This window comes from Felis catus, chromosome X (assembly GCF_018350175.1).
Source record: "Felis catus isolate Fca126 chromosome X, F.catus_Fca126_mat1.0, whole genome shotgun sequence".
NCBI lineage: Eukaryota > Metazoa > Chordata > Mammalia > Carnivora > Felidae > Felis > Felis catus.
The window spans coordinates 13,938,584-13,960,170 of record NC_058386.1 but is presented as its reverse complement, the minus strand read 5'-3'; the positions used below and the strand labels follow the sequence as shown (position 1 = coordinate 13,960,170).

Here is a 21,587-nt window from a genome sequence, read left to right as displayed (position 1 = left end):
GGGAGACAGGGCAGCGGCTACACAGGGAGCGACCCCTCGGACAGCCCGAAGAGCTGATGGACTCCCAGGAAGAAGAGAGGTGTGCACACCTAAGAGCCAAGAAAAGCGATGGTCTGTGCGCTGCTGAGCACCCAGAAAACGCGCGCCTGGACTCAGAAAGGCCGGCCTCCCTGCCGGCTAAGGGGGCCGGCAGGAGCCTGGCCAGAAACCGCCACCGGCGTCGCTCAGTTCTGTGCACCGGCCGTGGCTCCCTGCTCCAGGCGCCCCTGTCACATTCTGCCTCGGGGCTTTCTCTGGCCTTGGGAGCCCAGAAGCCCCCGGGACTCGGGGCCTCTGGGCACGGCCCTCCCCCACGGAGGGGCAGGGATTGCGGGTGCTCCCTCCCCTGCTAGTTCACCCTCTGGGTGGGAGGCTCGGGGCGCCAGCAGCACAGAGCCCCGCGGCCCACTGGCAGCCTGCTCCCGAACACGCCCGCAGTGCCCTGCCCTGCCTCACCTCTCCGGGCCCTGACCACTGAGTCCTGGCATCACCTCCGAGATGCACGGCTTGCACCCCAGTCCTCGTCTCACGTCTGCTTTTAGAGGAAGCAAACCGGAGACGCTGACCGTGTCCAGGAGAGGCACTTCACTTTTATAGGTCTCGTTTCCTACACTTGAAAAGGAGGGCGTCAGGCTGGGTTAACCAGGAAGCCGCGTTCTGCTCGACCATCCCGCGAGCCCAGGAACCTCACCAGCCCGCATTCGAGAACATGGCACACATCTCCTGGAATGTGCGCCGCAGGGGAAGCTCCTGGACCGGACCCTCCGCCCCCCGCCTTGCTCTCCCGTCTGTGAAATGGGCAAAGCCCCGCGAGCCTTAGGCGTGCTTTGTCTCAGGGGCCTCCCGGCGGCCGTGCAGGCCCCCTTCCTGTGGATGTGCTGGGAACAGCTTCCCCTTTGTTGGGCCCTCTGATCCCCATCTGCTCAGCAACTGCCCAAATTCAGTTCAGGCGTCGCGTGCCTCCAGCCTCCCGTCGCGTCGCGCATTGTCTCTTAGCAATCACCCCAATCCCCCCAAACAAAGGCTCTCAAATCTGAATAAACCCTCTGACATCAGCCTGGCGGCTCAGGACGCTGAGCAGGACAGTCCCCATGCCCACCTCTTTGAAACCCTTTGGCTCTGCTGACCTTTGTCTAACCCCCCCCCGCCCCTCGCAACGCTCTCCTCTGTCCCCGCCAGGCCGGACACTACATTTCCTGGTGGACTAAGCCACTGTGCTGAGCCAACAGGACGCCTCCACTTTTTTGTGACCTGAAGCCTTTCTCTTTTTTTGAAGTTCAGCTTTGTCCTTTTACAGAAATTAACCTTGGTTGGGTCTGATTTGTGAAGCTGACCTCACCAACGTGGTAGCACCAGACAGGACCTTGCGGTGGCTTCTGCCTGGGACGGTCTAGGAAGCATATGGTCTAGAAATTCTTCAGCTACATAATGTACTTCTAACTCCCTTTACCTTCTCCTTATGCAGACAGAGTCTGTCTCCTTCTAGAGGTAGATGTGCTCCACTTTAAACCTGTAATCACACATGCTTCATCGTTCATCATTCGTTATGTTTGGAATCTAACCGAAAGATCGAGCTCCCATCCCCTCGTGGTACTTGACAGAGCTCGGCTGGTGGGTTTTGCTGTTGTCAAAGCCTAACAGAACGGGCATAACGTCTGCCGGAAACTTCACTTCAAGGTTGACGCCATGTGCCTGCCTGAAAGATACAGGCAAAAGGCCCCATTTTTCCTTCCTTCTTTTGGATTGGTCCTTGTCTCGTTGGACGTGACAAGGGTCTTTGCTTTGCTTCCTATCTGGCAAGTCTCAGCTGCTATTCCAATAAATTTATGACTCACATTTCAATTTATCTCCACAATTCTCCCACTTTATGGAAAATCAAGGTAAGAATTCCCCTAAACTTTCATTCCTGGAAAAATTAAGCTCACTACCCACCAGAGAAGCACGGTAGGACGGCCTTCCAATGCCTTTTTAGAATGAAAAAGAAAATCTTTGATGTGCCTTTGAGAAGAAAAGTTCTCAAAGGTTCCATGCAGTGAACAAGAACAAATTGTTGATTTTGTTTTCAACATGTCAGACAGTGGCTAGGTGTGTAACATAATGACACCAATCTTTCCCTCACAGGAACGTATTTTTAGATTTTCTTCAAGGAAAAGCAATATGTTGGGCTCTTTGAACCCTTATATAAGACACAGAGAGGAAAATGGTGGTGGCCCCAGATCACTCCAGGGGTAGAACAATTAACGGCTCAGGAATAGATCACAAATCTGACTCTGCCTGAGACAGAACAAATCTTCCAGAACTTTTCTCCTCTCTTGTTCTATACTATATATGAGGGTCTCTGACAAGGTAGAGATAACCAGAGACACTGTTACCCAAGAACGAATCTGCACTAAGAAAGAGCCAATGCTTTCTGAGCACGTATGTGTCTACAGGCAAGCTTTTAAAGTTCCTCACTGACTACAAAGGCAAGTGAATGAAGGAGGAAATGTGCCAAGGAGCTTAAGGAAGCAGAGGGACTAAGTGAAACGCTCCCATCTTTAACTTAACAAGGAAGCAAGTCTGTGGTTATTTCTGACATCACAGAATCTACTCAAGAGTCATCGATGAACAGCCTCCTCAACTGAAATATACCAAAGTGGTAGTGTTACTCCATGTGTAAAGTTCCCTTTTTGAAAGTTTATTTATTTTTCAGAGAGAGAGCGAGCGAGAGAGTGAGCGTGCAAGCATGAGCAGGGGAGGGGTGGGGGTAGGGGCAGAGGATCCAAAATGGGTTCTGTACTGACAGCAGAGAGCCCGACGCAGGGCTCGAACTTATGAGCCGTGAGATCATGCCCTGAGCTGAAGTCAAATGCCTAGCCGACTGAGCCACCCAAGCACCCCGCCCCCCATGACTAAAATCCTTGATGATAAAGTAATCACAGAATGTCAAAGCTAGGAAAGACTTCAGAAATGTTCTGGTAGAGGTTCTTGACCAGGGATGATGCTGCCTCCTACGGGCATATGGGGGCATAGGGGGAGTTTTTTGTTTCACCGTGACTAGGGGAGGATACCCCTCGCTGGTTTTAGTGGGCGTGGCCAGAGATGCTAGATGATTTGGAATTCCCAGTTCATCTCACAGAAGTCATTGTCCCACCCACACAGCCTCGTAGAAAAGCCTTGTGTGGTCACCTGATGTATTACAGAGGCTTCGACACATTCACACCTCAGTCTGGCGCCGGACCGTCTGGGTTCGAATCCCCGCCGTGCCCATGACCCTCATTTTACAGAAGAGGCGAGATCTCAAGAAATGAAGTTAAACGCCCAAGGCCAGAGACGATGATGGTGCTGGGTCGGTAACCCAGGTTTCATATTGTATTTCAGTAAATGAGATCATTGCTTTTTTTTTTTTTTTTTTTAGGGACACTCAGAAATGTTGCCGTGGGATGGATTCCTCCCAAGGCTGGTCCTGAGACAAAGATTCAAGTGTAAGGAGTGTATTTGGGAAGCACGGGAGCAGAGTGGGTAAGTGAGACAGGGAAGGGAAAGCAGTCCTAAAGGGAAGGTTATCAAACAGGTTCCCACCACGGGTCACAGGAGTTCAATCTTGCCGGGAGACTCTGGGGGATAATGTAAAACACAGCTCAGAGCTGTCCCATCTGAGGGGTGAGGAAGCTGGGGTATTAATCCTCCAATCCTCCAATTTCATTCTTCATTGCCTGAAGCCTCTAGCGAGAACATTCATTCCCAAGCACTTTGGGCCTGCCCTGCCCGCAGGCTGAGAAAAAAACTCTCAGACCAAGAACCGTAGCTACTGGGAGCAGGACGCTGTCCAGGTACGCATGGGAACGTGAATGTCAAGAGCACACAGGTAGGCATCAGGAGCAGCTGTCAGAGACGCAAAGACCCACACTGAACGGTGGGTCCAGTCACGTATTCAGTTCATGAATCAAACACCCTGGGCTTGTAGAAATTGCTGGAAATTATTTTTAAATACTTATCTTTATGCTTGGAACCGTTTATGCCATTCAGTTTTGGACCCCCTCCCCCCTCCAAAGCAGAGTTGTCCCTCGTGAAGCCACAGGCCCTGGGGAGTTGCCATTTACGGGGCCGCCAGACCCACAGCTGCACTTTTTATTCCTCTCTTTGAAGCGGTTGCTGCTTTCCCAGCCCTAGTCCCTAACTTTCAAAACAGGAGAGCTCAAACAACCCCAACTCCACCAAAGGCCACCAAGGTCGCTAACCACGCTGGTTTCTGAGGGTGTGTGCAGGGTGAGCAAAGGTGGCGATGGGCCTGGGGGAAGAAAGGCGTGGCATCACTTCCCAGAATCCAGTGTTCTGGGCACCACCAGCCACACCGGCCTCCCCGCCACCTTCTTCAGGCCGCATTCTCTAAGGTGCTGCCACTGAAACGTACAATTTTCTGCCCCTGACATCAGGTCGTGTTGCCAACCCTCTGAGTTCCTTCCAAAGACCCATCAGCTGCCAGGGCATCATGAGTGTGACCTGGGAAAAGTGTGTTAACGTAGAGGGAGACACACACACACACACACACACACACACACACACACACACACACAGAATGACCTTTCAGCCTGCAGACTCTGAAGAAGCCTTTCTTTCTCTCAGTAGGTGAGAGAAATCATCATCAAAGGAAGAACACGGTGAAATATCACACTCATAGACTCCCTTAATTTGGCTTTGTAATTAACTGTGTTAAGTGCTGACAGGACTTTTGCACAGAGAAAATGCATATTAACGGGAAGAGAGGGCAAACCGACAACCTATTGGACACTTTTGTATTTACGTCCTATAATCTTCAAAATGGCCCTCAGAATAGGCATTACTACTAACCCCATTGTACGGGCCACAAAACAAGATGGAGAGAGGCCTGCCCAAGGTCACGGAAGCCAAGGGACTACATCGGTGCCCACCTTCCTAGGGGGAGTCAGCCTTGTGTGCTCAGTACTCGGAAGTGAAGACTCCCTGGTTGCTTGAAACATGTTTTTTTAAACCCATAACTTAAAAGACAATAGCCTTATAAAAAAAGGGTGTCGAAAACTATGCAAAGGACTTAAGAGTAATAAACCGTCTAACCACACGCGCTCATGCACTTGAGAAGATTCCATATAAAGCCACTGTCAGTGACCTTCCTTGCAAGAGCTTTGACCTGCCCACATTTCTTCGATGCCCCAGCACTCGAGCGTGCCGGGGAGGGCAGGCATCTGCCAGCAACTTAAGAGGCCATTTTGGCGATGGTTGTTGTTCATCATAGAAAATTCCACACAGGTCTTTGGTAGGCACTGCTCCGCAGGCCCGATACTCGTGGTACCAGGAGATTCCGCATCTCTACATTACAGGCCTCGTGCCAGGTGCAGTTCTATGAGTAGGTAAATGATTCCCATTTCACAGATGAGGAAACTGAGTCTCAGGGAGGTCAGACAAGTGCCCGAGCCGTGCACCAGTGAGCGGCAGGGACAGGATTCGATCCTAGGCGAGCAGTCTGTTTACCCTAGCCCCCAGCTCCAGCCCCAGCGCCTTCCTTGGGCTGGGCTCTTTCCAACAAGGCTGACATTTTCACTGAAGTACCCAAATCTCACCTCTTCCCTGGAGACAGTCTACAAAAATCGCCTCATGGTAACGTCTCATGCTCTCTGAAGCAAGGTGAGGGGAGAGCAGCTCAAAGCACACTTCTGGTGCCGCCCGCCTGCCTGCCTGCCTGCCTGCCTGCCTTCCTTCCTTCCTTCCTTCCTTCCTTCCTTCCTTCCATACTGTTACTGAATCCTCCTTCCTGCTACTCAACTCTCCCGGGGCCGTGCTGTCTGCCTCCTGTCCCCTCAAGGGCAGAAACTGCATCATTTCATGTCTGTTTCCTGGGGCTCCAGCACCGACCGGCACATCATCAGGGCTGAAGAAGTGTGCCTGGATGGATTGATTAATTTACATAGAAATGGCTTCCGCTTTGTCCTAATTAAAGCCAGAGCAAAGAAGCCTTCCTGACCTCCAGGGCTGATTCATGCTACCAATTATGGAGACATTCCGAGCCGAATTCTTATATATTTAAGACAATTTTGAAAAGGCAATTGTTAAAGGTTTGGAGGGGAGTCTGCTTTTGTGTTTTCCAGTATATTTTAGGAGACCCCCAATTCCCCACACGCCCTACATGAGGTGGATGGTCCACCCAAGTATTTATTGGGTACATTCTAGATGCCAGCTCCCGAGGACACGGGGATCAACACACATGAATCAGGTCCCTGCTCCATGGACGACACGGTCCAGGAGAAGAGACACACGATGATTCAACCATCGCAGTTTGTGTAAGTGCCAAGGGCAGAAAGCACTGCTAAAATAAGAAAGCGGATCTCTAACAAAGGAACGTCACCAGTTAGGGAGGGGTCAGAACAGACCTCCCTGGGAAGGCTGAGGAGTCATCTGAGGGCAGGAATCAGGTCTGGTGAGGGTGGGGAGAGCGTTCGGCTGATGCAGAAGCCCTGTGGGGACCTGAGAGTAGGCGGTGTGGTTAGAGCGGAGCGCAGAGCAGGTGAGGGTGGCAGGGAGGAAGACACGGTGGGCTGGGCCCACCCACAGCGTCTCCGGGGCCAAGCTCAGGATTGTAGACTAAGATTAGTGGGTAACATCCCCACTTCACGGATGAGGAAACAGACACGTAGAGACGTCAAGTGACTTGCCCCGAATTAAGCGGCAGGGTTGGGATTCAAACGCAGACAGTCTGGCTTCAAAGCAAGGTGTGAAGGTATTGGAGGCTCTGTGATACATCAGGTGACCGCACAGGGCTCTTGTATGAGATGTGTAAAATGCTTCCGTGGACAAATCTCTGGAGGAGGACTGCAGCGGTATAAGGCAATCATTAGCCATTGAAAGGGCTGGAGCTGTGGGGGGAAGGGGTAGCAGTGGGGAGCCTGGGGCTGGAGGGTGGAAAACAGAAGAGGAAGTCGATGGGGCTACCGGGAAAGCCCTGCCGGGACACCTGCCGGAGGAGACAGGCTGGGACCCCAGCGGCCCAGCAGCAGAGGTCAGGGCGAAGGAGACTCAGGAGGTGAAATGAATGAACTGGGTCAAAGAGTGGGTGGGATGAGGAAGAGGGAGGCCTGCAGGGAGCTTCAGGTCTCTAGGAGCTGCTGGAGGGGAGGGGAGGGGAGCGCAGAGGGGCCTGTCCCCCACCCCTGGGCGGGGGGGGGGGGTGGTCGGGTCTGGCTTCACTGGCAGGAAGTGCAGAGCTTCTTAAGGAGGAGAGACTGGCCTGGGGGGCAGCAAGCGAGGGGCCAGGGAGGGGAGGCAGGCTAGTGTGGAAGATTCACAGGTGGGAGACAGGAAACACGAGCTGTTGGAGGGACTGGGGATCTCTAAGTGGGGCCCTCGCCCCCCAGCATCGCCAGGGAACTCATTGGAACCGTGGATTCTCAAACGCTGTGTTGTCTGGTTGAAATCTGCTCAGAGAGCAGAACTTAAAGGTGCTCACACAAGAAGAAAAGGTAAACATGTGAGGTGATGACCATGGTCATTTACTCAGTGGTGGGAACCCCTTCACAGTGTACCTGTGTATCAAACCATCACGGTACATGCTTTAAATACGTGACAATTTTATTTGTCAATGAGACCTCAATAAAGCTGAAACAAATCAACGAACGAATGCAACATCTCTGGCCTCGCCTAGACCTGACGGACCTGAGGGCAGGGCCTAGCAATCTGTGTTTTTAGCATGGTTGCTAAAGCAGGTGGCCCGGATGGACACTCGAGTTTGAGAACCACTGCCCTGGATCAGGGCTTCTCGAACATTCATGAGCATATGAATCCCCAGGGGATCGTGTTCCATGGCAAATTCTGACTCCCTTGGTCAGGGATGAAGCCCAAGATTGCACCTTTCCAACCAGTTCCCGGGAAGATGATGCTTCTATAGCCAGGACCATACCTTGAGTAGCAAGGGTCTAAGAGGTTAAGGACCTCTCCAGGAACCTGAAAAATGTCATGCTCCTTAACCAAATTTCTTCCAGAGAAAAGCCCAGTACAGGCCCCTCACCGAGCAGGGCTGGAAACCCTAGTGAGCAAACAAAAAACCTAAACCACCCCATCCAACAGCCTGGCTGGAGAGGAGAGATTTGAATCCAAGGACCACTGAGCGTGTTCGCTGAAACTCACTTTCAAGTTCTCCTCGAGCCCGTTTTTAAATTATTAGCTCCTTTAAGAGGGGAGCTTTATTACCCCGAACTGGGAGGCACTGCAAAGAAAGCATCTTTGTTCTTTCCTTTCTGTGGCCCAGAAACAGAGGGGATGAAGCTCCCCCAGCTGCCACCGAAGAGCCAGAAGCTGCAAGGATGAAAGGCACAGGTCAACAGGGGCCACCAAAGAGGGAAACAAACAAACAACAGAAGTAAACGGGATGCAGTTGGGTTTTAGCCGACCTCCGGTCCTATGGACGCCATACCATCATCTCCCAAACAAGAAATCTCGTGAGAACAAAACTTACAAGCTCTCTGGGGACGAATCAAATCCTGATGAGAATGCCCCCACCCCCCATGCTTTTTAAGAGCTACTGTGAGCTGATTTTTTTTTTAAGGAAAATGTGCGAAGTGGCAAGAAGTGAATAAATAATTCAAAGACTCTGAGTTGGAGTCTGTATGGACCCTGGGCAGCTTGGGTTCATTTCGGTTTTACGCTGCTTGTCTGCACTGGGAATGTGCAGGGAGCAAATTTTTTCCCCTAGAAAAACAGCGCGTCAGCTCTCTTTGCCGGCTCAGTAACACTAAAGGCATTGCAGCGTTAGCCAAACTGAAGCCAAATGAAGTCATCCACCGCATGTGACACTTCCTTGTCCCCCGACTGCTCTGCATTTCTCCTTTGATCGCTCTTCCTAAGTGTGCCTGTGTTTTCCTGTGTTTCTTATACGTACAACACATCGGCTTCTCGCTAGCGATTTTTAGCTCTCTGACACACAATAAAAGCATCCGTTTCCAGCTCAGCCAGGCCTTCTGTTCGCAGTGTTTTCCCTAGAAAATACGGCGTTTTCTAATTAAATAACTCACGGAGCAGCAGGAAGGGAATGTGTGGAAATCAGAGCAGCATCTCGGCTTACGTGGCACCCTTCCTGACAAGCGCCCGTGGTAGTTGACGGGCTCCAGAAGGACGAGCTGGGTTCCCTTCCTGAAGAAAGAAGGGGGGACGGAGGGATGGAGGCAGACGGGGAGGGAAAAAGGAGGGAAAGAGAACCCTGCTAGTCAGTGTGGGTTCAGAAAGAATGTCTGATCAGGGCGGGGCGAGGCACTGTGCTGGGCAGCGAAGTCTTCACCGGGGAAATGCAGGGGAGGGGGCGGCGGGGAGAGGCTTCTGGGGAGGCACGGGAGAGACACAGGGAGAGGGAGAGGGGGCAGAGAGAGAAGGGAACGTGGAGGGGGACAGAAGAGGCCTCTGGGACACCTCATTCAGCCCAGGCCCTCCCCCAGGAAGATGCACAGAAAGCTAAGGTCCTTGTTCCGCTGGCTCTAGAGAACAGGTCTGCCTCAGCATCTTGGGGTGGCTCTCGAGACTTCTCCGTCTAGCGCAGGGAGACGCGGGGAAGATGGGCAGAGCTGCAGACCACCGCTCACACTGCAGACAGGGACTCTACCTCCCACAATTCCTTTACCCGGAGGGAGCGGACAGGAAGAACCACACCGGGCATGGAGAGAGCGCGGCGGCTTGAGAGGGCGGGCAAGCCCAAGCCGCCAGCGTCTCTCTCTTGGGTTGTTGCCGTGAACCCCCCAGCCCCGTGGCTAGTCTCCACATGGGGCCATGCCCCCCCCCCCCCCCGTTAGGACGCATGGCAATCCCTGCCCCAGAGCTACCGCTGGTCCTTCTGGCTCACAGGCAATACCCAAGCCCCTGACTGGCCTCCGAGGGCCTGTGGTGTGCTTTGTCCCCATGGCCCCTCACCTGTCCTCTGTCTTCTCCTATATCCCGCCCCTCATTCACTCCTCTCCAGCCCCGCCAGCCTCCTTGCTGCTCCTGAAACCAAGCAGGACCCCACCTCAGGGCCTTTGCCCCGACTCTTGTGTCTGCTGGAATGCTCTCCCCCAGAGAGACGCACGGGGCTGGCTCCTCAACCTCACCGGGTCTCTGCTCAAAGGTCAACTCCTCTGAGAGGCCTCCTTTACCCCTTCCCACCACATTCCATCCCCTTACGCAGCTTCGTTCGTCTCTACAGCACTCATCACGGCCTGGCATCTCACCAGCCTTCGGCATCTATTCTCTCCCACGAGGATGCCAACGTCACTGGGGCAGAGGGTCTGATGGCTGTGTTCCCCACCACCTCTCTAATGCCCACAACCACACCTCACACACAGCAGGCACTCGGCAGGTGTTGCTGTGTGTTTAACGAAATGATCCTAGGAGAGAAGAAGAAGAAAGAGCCAGAAGGAAATATCTTGGGAATGGCCACCTTCTAGACAATATTCCTGCAGGGCTGCTATCAGGAAAGGTGTGACTTGTGGGGTGCCTGGGTGGCTCAGTCGGTTAAGCGTCCGGCTTCAGCTTCACCATCTCGCAGTTTGTGAGTTCGAGCCCCGTGTGGGGCTCTGTGCTAACAGTTAGGAGCCAGGAACCTGCTTCAGATTCTGTGTCTCCCTCTCTCTGCTCCTCCCCTGTTCGTGCTCGCTCTCTCTCTCAAAAATAAATACACATTTAAATTTTTTTTTAAAAAAAAAAAAAAAGGAAAGGTGTGACTTGTGAAGGAGGTACGGCCACTTCGAGGTCTCAGCTCTGACACCGCCTAGGAATACATAGGCCAGCCTGCCACCTTTCCCTGCCCATCGGTCCGCTGTCAGTCTGGTGTTGGTGACAGTGTACTGTGCTTATGAAAAAGGATGGTGGCCCCGGGCTGTCTAGCTTTCCCAAATGACAGATCTGGAACATTCTGAGGAGCCCACGTATGTATAAATATTGAGAAATGGGGGCATTTCCAGTGTAATATATATTCACAGGGGTTGCCTTGAAGTGGGGGTCTTTTTTCTTCCCTTGTTTTTTTTTAAGCCAGCAATCCTACCCTAAAGCCACACAAGCAGAGTCTTTGAAGAAGGGGCGAGGTAGTCGGCACCCTCAGAGAGGACCCGGCTCCTGGGAGAAGAGTCAGAGATTAGCCGCCATGAAGCTCCTTGCGGGCAAAGCCGCCCAGATGCCACCCAAAGCGACCCAGAGCCGGGAGTTCTGTTATGAACTCTTAGGGGGAACACGACCCAGCTGTTCACAGGTACCCAAGGATTTGTGTGTCAGTAGCACCCTGAAGCAAAAATTCTCTCCTTCTGCGGGTCTTGGTTACTGAAAGGCAGGAATGATGTCACCAATCCTGGACTGGACAGGAGAACAGTCCTCTCCAGGAAGGACGGAAGGAGGAGCCGCGTTGCAAGTGAGGGCAGAATCACCCCTCTGGGGAGGGCCATGGCCTTGGACAGAAACCACAGAGAACAGGAGGAAACAGTAGAAGGAACAAGCCACCAGGCACCAATTAACTTGGGGGCGGGGCCGGAGAAGGAAAGAGAGGAAGGGAAGAAGCGAGCAGGCTCCGGGCAAGAATTCAAACGCAAGTTCAACTTGCAGCTAAGACCAGGGGGTAGAGTCTTCCGACCCAGGAACTCACGAGGCCTGTGGGTCCCTTTAAGGTAGCAGGCCAAAGGGGCAGGGAAGCCTCGTAAAACGGGAGTGTCTCGTGGCTCGGCCGATAATCTTATCAAACTCACTTTACGAATTCAAAGCAGTAAAAAGTCCACATGCCTCCAACGCTCCTCCCTTTCAACTCAAAGACTAACAAAACTTTGCGTCAACACATAGGAGCCTGGAGTGATTAAAGCCTAAGGGAGCGCTCCCTCTATTGTGTCTGCTTTTAATCCTCAGAGAATTTTTCTTCCAGACGCACATACAAACAGTTTGGGAGTTGCTTATACTAACCGCGGAGGGGTGTGGGCAGGGAAGGGAGTGGGAGCCGCAAGACCAGGAAGGAAAGTGAATGGGGAACCAAACGCAAAGACAGGGGCCCGGGGCAAGTGTCTCTCCCAGCCTGGAGTCAAGAACTGGCAGAACTCAAGGGCACTTGGCAGCGGTCAGTGGATTGCTCCCCAGGGGCCTGGAAGGGACAGACACAGGGAAGCGGGCAGGGCCCTCCCTCCCTTAGCATTCAGGAGCCAAATCAGTCACTGGAAAGTTAAGGGCTGCCTTTATCATATAACAAAGGGCTCCGCCGAGCGCCTCGAAGGCCCCAACGCACTTAATAAAGGCTAACTAAATAAACAAAGAAGAAGCCTTCTTCACACCTGGGTACCCGCTTTATTACAGACTCCGCTTTAGCAATAACCCGCCAAGCTCTGACCTTACGTCAGGAACAAGGCAAACACGGTGAACTGGGCAGAGAAGGTAAAACTGGACAGACCGACCCTCTGGCCTCCAGCCCCGGAGAGGAAAATGTCGAAAAGGCCTGGTCGGCACGCAAACGGTCTCCGCAATGTATTCAATTTCCATTTCGTGACTGTACCTGAAGCTTGGTTCCCTGGACTGTCAAGTTCCTCCTCAGCTTCTAAGTAAGGTAAGGGACTTTTCAGGTGACATACCCATTCGTGAGCATAACAGCATCGACATTCATAGAGAGCTTACCGAGTGCTTTATGTGGATTAACTCCTTAAATCCAAAACGGAGGTGTTTTTTTAAGAACTTCCGTAATTATAAACTATCTGTATCTAATTTTCCCCCTCCCCTAGAAATTCTCCCACATTCAGAAATGTGAATAAAAACAACAGCCAGTCGGGTATTTAGGTGGTCTCTGTGCTAGATTATGGAAATGGCCCCAATCACTCCCCTCCTGATACGTCCACCCATTTGCAATGAGGCCTTGCCCTCCCAGCAAGGGATAGAGTCTGTTTACCTCTGCACCTTGGGAGCTAGGCTTGGTCATGTGACTTGCTTTCGCCAATACACCGCAGCGGAAGTTGCTTCCATCGGACGAGTTCTGTACCTGGATCTCACGCTTCTACTCACACGCTCGGCATTCCGTGACCACCGTGCGACCAGTCCAGGCTAGCCTGCTGGGGGCGATGGAGCTCTTCTAGAACAGATCCTCCAGATGAGGCCAACCCAGATCAGCCGGTCCCCGGCTGACCTGCCAGTTCACTGCGGCCGCTGCAGGGCCCAGGCAAGATGGCTGGGCCGGCTCAACCACGGACCACATACAAATGTCCTGTTCTCAGCCACTAAGCACCGGGGTGGCTCGTTGCCCAGCGAAGGAGTGCCATTCTGGGCACCGGCTGCTCTCTTTCACCTTGTGATTCTCCAAGACGGAGTCAGCCTTTGCCGAGTCTCTGAAACTTTCTCCACCACAAACTTACTCTCTCTTTCCCCTTTTCTCTGCTCTCTCTCCTCACATTCCAGGACGCGCATGAACTTAGGGAAAGACTGTTCCAGATCGCACATCACAGGAGTACCTAGCATTTGTTCATTTGTAGGTTGGCTTTTCCTTCGTGTCCACTTACATTTCTCACCGCTGTTCTGAAAACAGTTACCTTAATGGGACCTGGAACCACCAGTGTTAGAATAACCTAGAAGAGCCGCGAAACCTCTCCAGCAGTCCCCCCCATTCCTTTGGTCCTACTGTGGGCTGTAGAGAACTGCTTGAAAAGACACAAATCAAGACCAGGCACTTAACGTTCCAGCCCCAGTAAAGCAACTATCAGAGGTTCCCCCCCGAGAAACCCCTTCCGCACGTAGCAGTCCATGGCTGCGAAAACCAGGCCTAAGTGAACTGGCTAGAAACTGGTTAAGGATTCGCTTTGAATCAAATCAACAGAAAACCAAAAACTCCAAGCAATGCCATTCACAACATGAAATTCATGGTTTACCTAATTCATCTGCTTCCAATAGCTGGTTTTCCTTTTCAGTCCAGCCATCCTCCTCAGGGTTCAACCAGTGTCTCTAATTCCCCCCTCCCTCTGGAGCACGGTTCAGATGGTGAGAAGGTATTACCAATACTCTCAGCATGATCAACTTTCTGTGTAAAAGATCCAAGTTCGCTTTTTCCAGGAGATGCCAGTAAAACAAATTGCAACATATGTGACCAAAATCCCGTCTTTTTTGTCAAACATTTAAAAGGTTATTCCCACTTATACAATGATATTTGTCAACTGGTTCTCAAACTGGGGAGAAAAAAAGGTTATTCGAAAGTCATCCGGTCAGTCTACAACACGTATTTCCAAAACGAGTTACTACGCGTGTCAAGGCGCACGCCCGACAGCCGAGGACAGCTTTGCAAGAGCCATCAGTCAGGTTCAAGGAGGCTATGGACACCCTTTCTCCGTGTGAGCTCAGCTACCGACCTCATCAGGGCGGATGTGCCTTCCCGCCCAATCACAGGCTGTTATGGACTCACAAATATAGAAGGTATGATGCATGCAGCCGTCAGAGTGAACATTATTCAAGCAAGCATCATCAGTGAGCGCTACAACTGGGTGGGCAAAGAGACCACCTGAAGCGAGGGATCAAAGCTGACATCACCAATAGGGGGCAAATGGACATCTGTCCTTCCTGATAAGGCCCCCAGAGAAGGACAAATCCCTTACATCACTTACAAGTATTCCCACCAAGGACACGTAGATCTGAATCGAAACAGGAGGAACCATCAGAGAAACCGAGATTAGGGGGCATTCTCTGACTGGCCAGCTTTCTTCAAAAATGCCAAGGTCATAAAAGACAAAGGAAGGCTTATAAACTGTTCTGAAGTAAAAGAAACTACAGAGACAAGTAAAAGCAGTGTGGGATCCAGGGCTAGCTTGTGAATCATAAGGCAACTGTCACAAAGGGCGTTATTAGGACAAAGTTGGGATATGGACTATGGCTTAGATAAAAGTATTCGATCAATGCTACATTTCCGGAGTTTGAGATCTGTTTGCAGTCACGTAAGGGAATATTCTTGTTCTTGGAAAATACAAGGGGTACAGGGAGGTTGGCGTGCATATCTATGCATGTGTGTGTGGGGTGTGTGTGTACCCGAACATGCATGTAGAGAGAGAGAGAAGACATATAACAGTGTATGCAGGCGTTCTTTGTATTATCCATGCCGCTTTCCCGGAAGTGTGGATTATGTCAAAATAAAAAGTAAAACAGACAAACAACATCATAAACACGCAGGGCTGCCGGTGGCGGGGCGTGGCCAGGCCAGACCCAACGAGAGGGTGACCAGGGAGCAGGCTCCCTTCCCAGCTACCTTCTACAGCACTTTCCAGAGCCTTCCCCCAGAAAGGACCCCCTCTCAGCCTCTTCTGAGATGGAGCCGTTGTGACCACAGGCCCCTGGCACTCCGGGACACCCTGTGTCTTGAAAATCAGGAAACTGAAACCACTCCAGGCCACAGTTCAATTCTATTTGAACATTTTCTTCCTGTGGGTTTTCCATTGTGGTGGTTGGAGACTGTATAGTTCCTTTGCTGGCACCATCATGAGAGAGACAACACTGTGTTTTTGCTGAGGCACGAGGGGGCCTGGGGAGCCGACAGAGAGACCGGCGGGAAGTCACAGGTTCCAAGGTGATCCCTTGGGAGTGTTGGATGCTGCCCTATCTTGACTGCCTTCTATGTTCCTTGGAAAGATCCACTGAGGTCAGCCCATCTGGAGTAACTTGTCCCCCTCCCTGGCTCTGCCTCTGGACTGTCAGGGGCCTCAGGGTACGTGTCATGGCTGCCCCGGACCTCAGTTTCCTCATCCGCTCAGTGGGGATAAGTGTGGGCCCTGCCATTTGTGGTTGGGGCGGGCTCTGGAAGGACATCCCGGGCAGGAGAATCAGGTCTCTGTCTCTCAAGTGCCACCTGCCGCCGAGTCTCCTCCTTGCCGTTGCGCCTGCCCAGGCACGTGACCGGGTTGCTACCTCAGTTCCCTTTCTGGCACTCCTGCCTTGGGCCAGGGCCAGGGTCCCGCCAGGCCCTGAGACGCAGCCGGATGGTGCTCCAGCTCTTGCCCGGCTCCCAGCAGATTTACCAGGCACGGTGTGGTGCCTGCTGTTCTCTCTCCTCACCGGACCCCGCCTCTGTGAGTACACCGGCCACACTCACGGTGCTCAGACGCAGCAGGAGAAACATCCACCATAATTCGTATGAGGGGGCGCCTCACGTCCCCACCCGCAGCTACTGCCGATCGAGTTGCTGGGTTCTCACCTAACTGTGAGAGGAGTCATTTTAAGAAAGGGAAAGAAAGATGTGGGGACAGTGTCACAAGACGGCCAGGAGCCAAAGTCAGAAGTTAACATCCGGGCCCCTGAACCAACACGTGATGAAGAAAGTCTCCCTGCTACAGCCATGCTCACATGTGCTTGGAGTCCGGCCCGATCAGGAATGCAGTCCAGGTTTTCCAGACGGCAGCACCGGGAACTTCAGAGGCAGCTGCCACACCCTGGCGGTGCAGGGCCTGAAAGCTGGACCACAGAGGGCTCTGGGCTGCTTCTGGAGACTTCCGGCAACCATTTGAGCGGCGGAGGAATGGGGGGCCTGGCGCAGAGCCTCGCACCCACCGTCCAAATAGGGTCCTTTCAGAGGCTGTGGCACCCACCAGGCCAAACCAACCAGAAACAGCCAAGGCCAGATCACTCGCACCGCGGCTCCCCTCCATGGCCCACACATGCGGCGTGACAGCCCCGTGCCTGGAGGAAGCCATTTCTCTGAGGCCACACGTGAGGCCTAACGTGAGGGCTTGTTCCAGGCGACTCGAGCCAAAGTGAAGTATCTGGAAGAATGACCTTAAAATGCCATAGAGAATAGTGGACTCTGCCTCCTGAGTGGCTCAGGGCCCGTCTGTCTCCGTCCTCCAAGCCTGGGCCTCACTCCACGGCCCCCGGCGAGCAGAGGCCGAGGTGTCCTGGCTTTGATGAAACCCAGCTATGGGCTGAGCATACAGGCTGCTTCCTCTGCCAAACCAAAACGCAGCAGCGAAGCAATTACCCAGAGAATTGGAGCTACACCCTGATTCGTCAAGGCCATTCAGCAAAATGGAGACCATTTCTTAATTTTCCACTTTGCTTCAGCTATGGCGACCTGGCCTTAGCCAGCTGGGTATTTAAAATGAAGCACCAGCAGATACAAATACATTTGGTTTCACAAATGAATGAAGAAAGAAATGAAGCCAGCAAACGTACCATCGCTTCCAAAAAAGCACTCTTGGAAATCCAGAATGCTTCAGAATGCACATTTGCCAGGTACGGGCAAGCGGACAGTGAGCAGGGGGCCGAGGAAGAACGTACTAGAGATTTCCTCAGTGGCAAACACGTAGGGAAATGGAAGAACCCGGTTTAATTTTGCAGGGTCTCATGGGTCATACGTGACAAGGATACGAGTCTCAAACAGATCCCCTACGACCCTGCCATCCTTCCAGAAGACATCACGGAGCACACGCCAGCTCTGGCTAAAATGCGGACTGTGATTCTGTCTTTCTAGGGTAGGGTGGAATGCGTCCCGAGCGATGCTGCTGCTGCTGCTGGTTCCACGGGCCCCGCTTTGAGAAAGGAGATTCTATAATACACCCGCAAATGAAGGGGAGCAGGGCTGCGGACAGGCCCCCGTGCAAGCGAACTAAAGCACTCTCTACTTCCAGTCTCTCCCCCGTCTTGAAAGCCAGCTTTCAGTTACGAAAGAGGGGTGATCCCAGCAAAATCCCATCCCATCAGTGAGGGCGTTACTCAGGAGGGATGGCCAGGCGATTCTGCTTTCCAGTTGTTCTTAGGAAAATTCCGTTTACAAATTACTAATTCCCTTCCACCCACCCTCTCGCTCTCTTCCCCTACGCTCCTCTCAACAGTGACCGGAGGACGCTCTACAGCCAGCCCAGCTGGACGGCCACAACTCTAGAAGCAATTCCTAAAAGGGCTAAAGTGTCCCGGGTGCAGCAACTCTGCTTTCTGTCTAAACAGAATGTGAACAATCCAAGCTATCCTCTGAGCCAGCCCCAAATCCCTCAAGAGCTGGCTTTCTTGGCAGTCAGTGACACGGTCACTGTCTGGGCTTTCATTATCCACTCTCAGATCTTAATCATTCGGAGACATTCCTATTTTCCATGTTTGGCGGGGGGAGGGGGGGAGCCAAAAATGGAAAAAAAATACCTTTCCCATCAAAACCCCGCAGAAATCAGAATTTACAGAAATGGCATTTTTATTGGTCATCTGGTCTAATCCTTCAGGGACCCTTGCACAATTGTTCCCTAGGGTGGATTCAATGGGTGCAGCCAAGTTTTAAATGCCTACAAGGACGAGATTTCCCATAAATTCACAACTGTCAAATGGAACGCACTCTCTGATGTGTGTGTCATACGCAAAGAATTAGGAATACTCGGGAAATAGTTCCTGGAAACAGAAATGTAAGTCTTGACATTTGCTCATTGAATTATTCAAAACTCCGCAACCAAAACCGGGACAGGGGGAGTCTTACTTATCTCAGGAATTGCGAGACCGAGAGGCCAGGCCCCGTCTGCTTATTTCAAGATAACCAGGGACAATGGCAGGTATTGCGGTGACATCCTCCCTTCCCTCAGGGAAGCCCCCAGGATGGTGGTCCCACAAGAAACAGGACTAGTATCAGAAGCCAGTGGTTAGAGCTCTTTGGGGCTGCTCACCACCCAACCCCTTCCGGACATCTCCGCGCTTAGTTTCAAAGTGAAAGCCAACTGCGCACGGGAACAGGAACATCCGGGACAGTGGGTGTGCAAGCCCATCCCCCACCCCCACCCCCGGCTCAGCCCTGCTGGCCCAGGGCTCCTGGCAGCCAGAGGCCCTGGGAGGAAGGCAGACGCCACCCTCCCGGCATCTAAACAGCCCGCTCATACATGTGGGAAAGTCCAACAAGCAGCCAAGCAATGGCAAGTCATTTCGAAATGGTTGCTTTTCATTCTTTTTTTGTTTGTTTGTCTTACCATAAAAGCTTCCCCCAAATATGCCCTCCACGCTGCATGTGGGAGAAGGAGCCAGCGGGGTGGGGGTGGGGGTGGGGGCCGGGGGAGGGGGCAGGAGGTCCTGAGATGTTTTCCTTCTCTGGGGCCCCAAGAAGTCAGGGAAAGCCAAGAGCTCCTTCAGACCTATAACCTAGACCACGGCGAACTGCAATCATGTTTAATAGCACAGTGTGGCTTTTACAACACACCCTTTCTTCCCCGGCCAACCTATTAAAACGGCTGACTTTTCCGGGAGGCGTGGGTGCAGCGCGGGAAGCTGCCTGCGGCATGGTAAGATCATTACACAGGTACCAAAACTCGTTACTTCCGGAGCACTTTCGAGACCTAGGTGTAACTAACGCCCACGGCTCCGGCTGCCTCTCGTGCGACCATCACAAGAGGCGTCTACCAAAACCAAGCAGCAGAGAAACAAAGGAACTTGGGCAAAAACAATACAGCCGAGAAACGCACAAGTCGGGTTCCGAACCCGGGTCTCAGCTGGCTTGGAACCGAGTGCTTTGAACCAGAGGGCCTCAGACCGCATCAGAATCATCCAGGCCCAGGCTGCACCCCAGGCCAACTCAGTACCAGAAAATCCACATGGAGAGCAAACACGCATCTTTCCGCAGGTGGAAGGATTCTGGGAAGGCCCAAGGTCAGCAGAGGTCAGCCCGACAGGAGTTACTGCCACAATATGCCTCAAAGGCTCTGGTGTGGTGTATTCAGAGTGAAAGTGAACCCCAGGAGACTGCCAGGGAAAAAAGAGAGGTGGGCCATGCCACTTGGATTGTGGCCTCTGTGCACTCCTTCAGTAGATGGGAGTCTTTATCGTCAGGTAATACAGCATCTTCAGCTGCCGTCGTGGACCGTATCATTGTTCTCACGTTTATCCCTGCAGATGGTTGAGCCGTCCCCATATCTGCTCTGTCGAACTCAAAGTTGGCCTGGTTACATGACGTGCTTTGCCAAGTAACTGTAGGCAGAAATGTTGTGTCACCTCTGAGCATAAGCATTATGGGGTGCCAGGGTGACTCGGTTGAGCGTCTGACTTCGGCTCAGGTCGTGATCTCACGGTTCGTGGGTTCGAGCCCCGTGTCGGGCTCTGTGCTGACGGCTCAGAGCCTGGAGCCTGCTTCGGATTCCGTGTCTCCCTCTCTCTCTGCCCCTCCCCTGCTCATGCTCTGTCTCTCGAAAATAAATTTTTAAAAAAACACTAAAAAAAAAAAAAAAGAGTCAAGTGGGGGGCACCTGAGTGGTTGAGTCAGTTAAGTGTCCGGCTGTTGGTTTCAACTCAGGCCTCCTGGTTCATGAGATCTAGCCCCACATCGGGATCTGTGCTGACAGTGTGGAGGCTGCTTGGGATTCTTTCTCTCCTCTCTCGTCTCTGCCCTTGTCCCCGTTCCCCCTCCCCCCCCCCACTCTCTCTCTCAAAATAAATAAACTTAAAAAAAAAAAAAGCCAGAGTGATTCACCATTTTCTCTTCTCTCATCTACTACTTGGACCAGCAGTGTTCTACACAGAGACTCACCCCATCAGCCTCAGTCCTGGAGTGAAGGTGATGTAGTAAAGGGCTGCAGATGACTCACGGCTGACAGTTTTCACGGGCAGGAAATAAACTTCTGATGTTGTAAGCCATTGAGATTTGGGGGGTCGTTTGTCACCAGGCCTATCCTGACTGATACAATCAACCAGTCTCAGAACACTCTGATTTCTCTATGCCCTAGAGTGGATGAACCACAGCAGAGCATTCCCTTCTCTTGAAACTATTCTCAAGAGGGAGGGATGGAGATGTCCAATATCGATTCCCCTCCCCCAACACCTTAAATCCTTTCTGAGGCTAGAAAGGGCCTAACTAACCAAAATTAAATTAAGATAAATGGATTTTCTCTTTCTCTTACAAGCGCATTACAAACAAATAGCATTTGAAATTAGACACATGCCCACTACTCACTCTCTCTCTCTCTCTCTGGGTCCTCTAATTTTCCACCAAAAAATGGAAGGCTCATTTATAACACAAACAGCCCCAACCCCAGAGATCCTGATTTAATTAGTCTAGAACTGGGCCTGGGTGTCAGCATTTTTTTTTAAAACGCTTCCCAGTGACTCCCCTGTGGATCCTGAATTAAAATCTAACCCGACCTCCCCTTCTTACCGCAAAAGCCCACAGGAATGGAGGTCACAGAGCTAGTTAATGGCAGAGGTGGAGACTAAAACCTTTCATCCATGATCTTCTCACTATACTGTGTTGTTGCTCAGTGATTATGTGTTTCTAGAAGAGCCACTTGTCCCCATGGATCTAATTAACAGAAAAATGACACCACCAATGGTGAGTGTTCTCACTGGCCTGTCTGGGTGTTCAAGGGCACCTCTCTGCACTTTATTCAGCAAAGATTGCTGTTTTCTACTAGAAAGATACACAAAGCATGCTTGCTCTTCAAGACTTTAAAGCAACCCTGTATTCTACTGAGTCTAGTTGATGTGTTTCATGAAGCTTGGTGCCATTATCACACAGGTGTGGGAGTCTGGCTGGAGTTCTGAGGGAGCCACAGAACAAGCTTGTTTGCTTTTCAGGCTGGAGATCCATGCACTCCCATTGCTGGGTTAGGGAAAAAATTATGTATACATATATACGTGTGTGT

The 21,587-nt window shown here is 52.0% G+C and overlaps 1 protein-coding gene and 1 long non-coding RNA gene across 3 annotated transcripts in view; one reads left to right on the top strand and one right to left on the bottom strand.

The window, feature by feature from the left end:
- Positions 1-21,587, bottom strand: part of NHS (NHS actin remodeling regulator) — a 342,272-nt gene that overhangs the window by 186,388 nt on the left and 134,297 nt on the right. The gene's annotated exons all lie outside the window — the stretch shown is intronic.
- On the top strand, positions 6,935-8,992 carry LOC109496449. The gene is made up of 2 exons (XR_002152449.3): positions 6,935-7,048; positions 8,294-8,992. It is a non-coding gene; the product is annotated as an uncharacterized LOC109496449 (long non-coding RNA).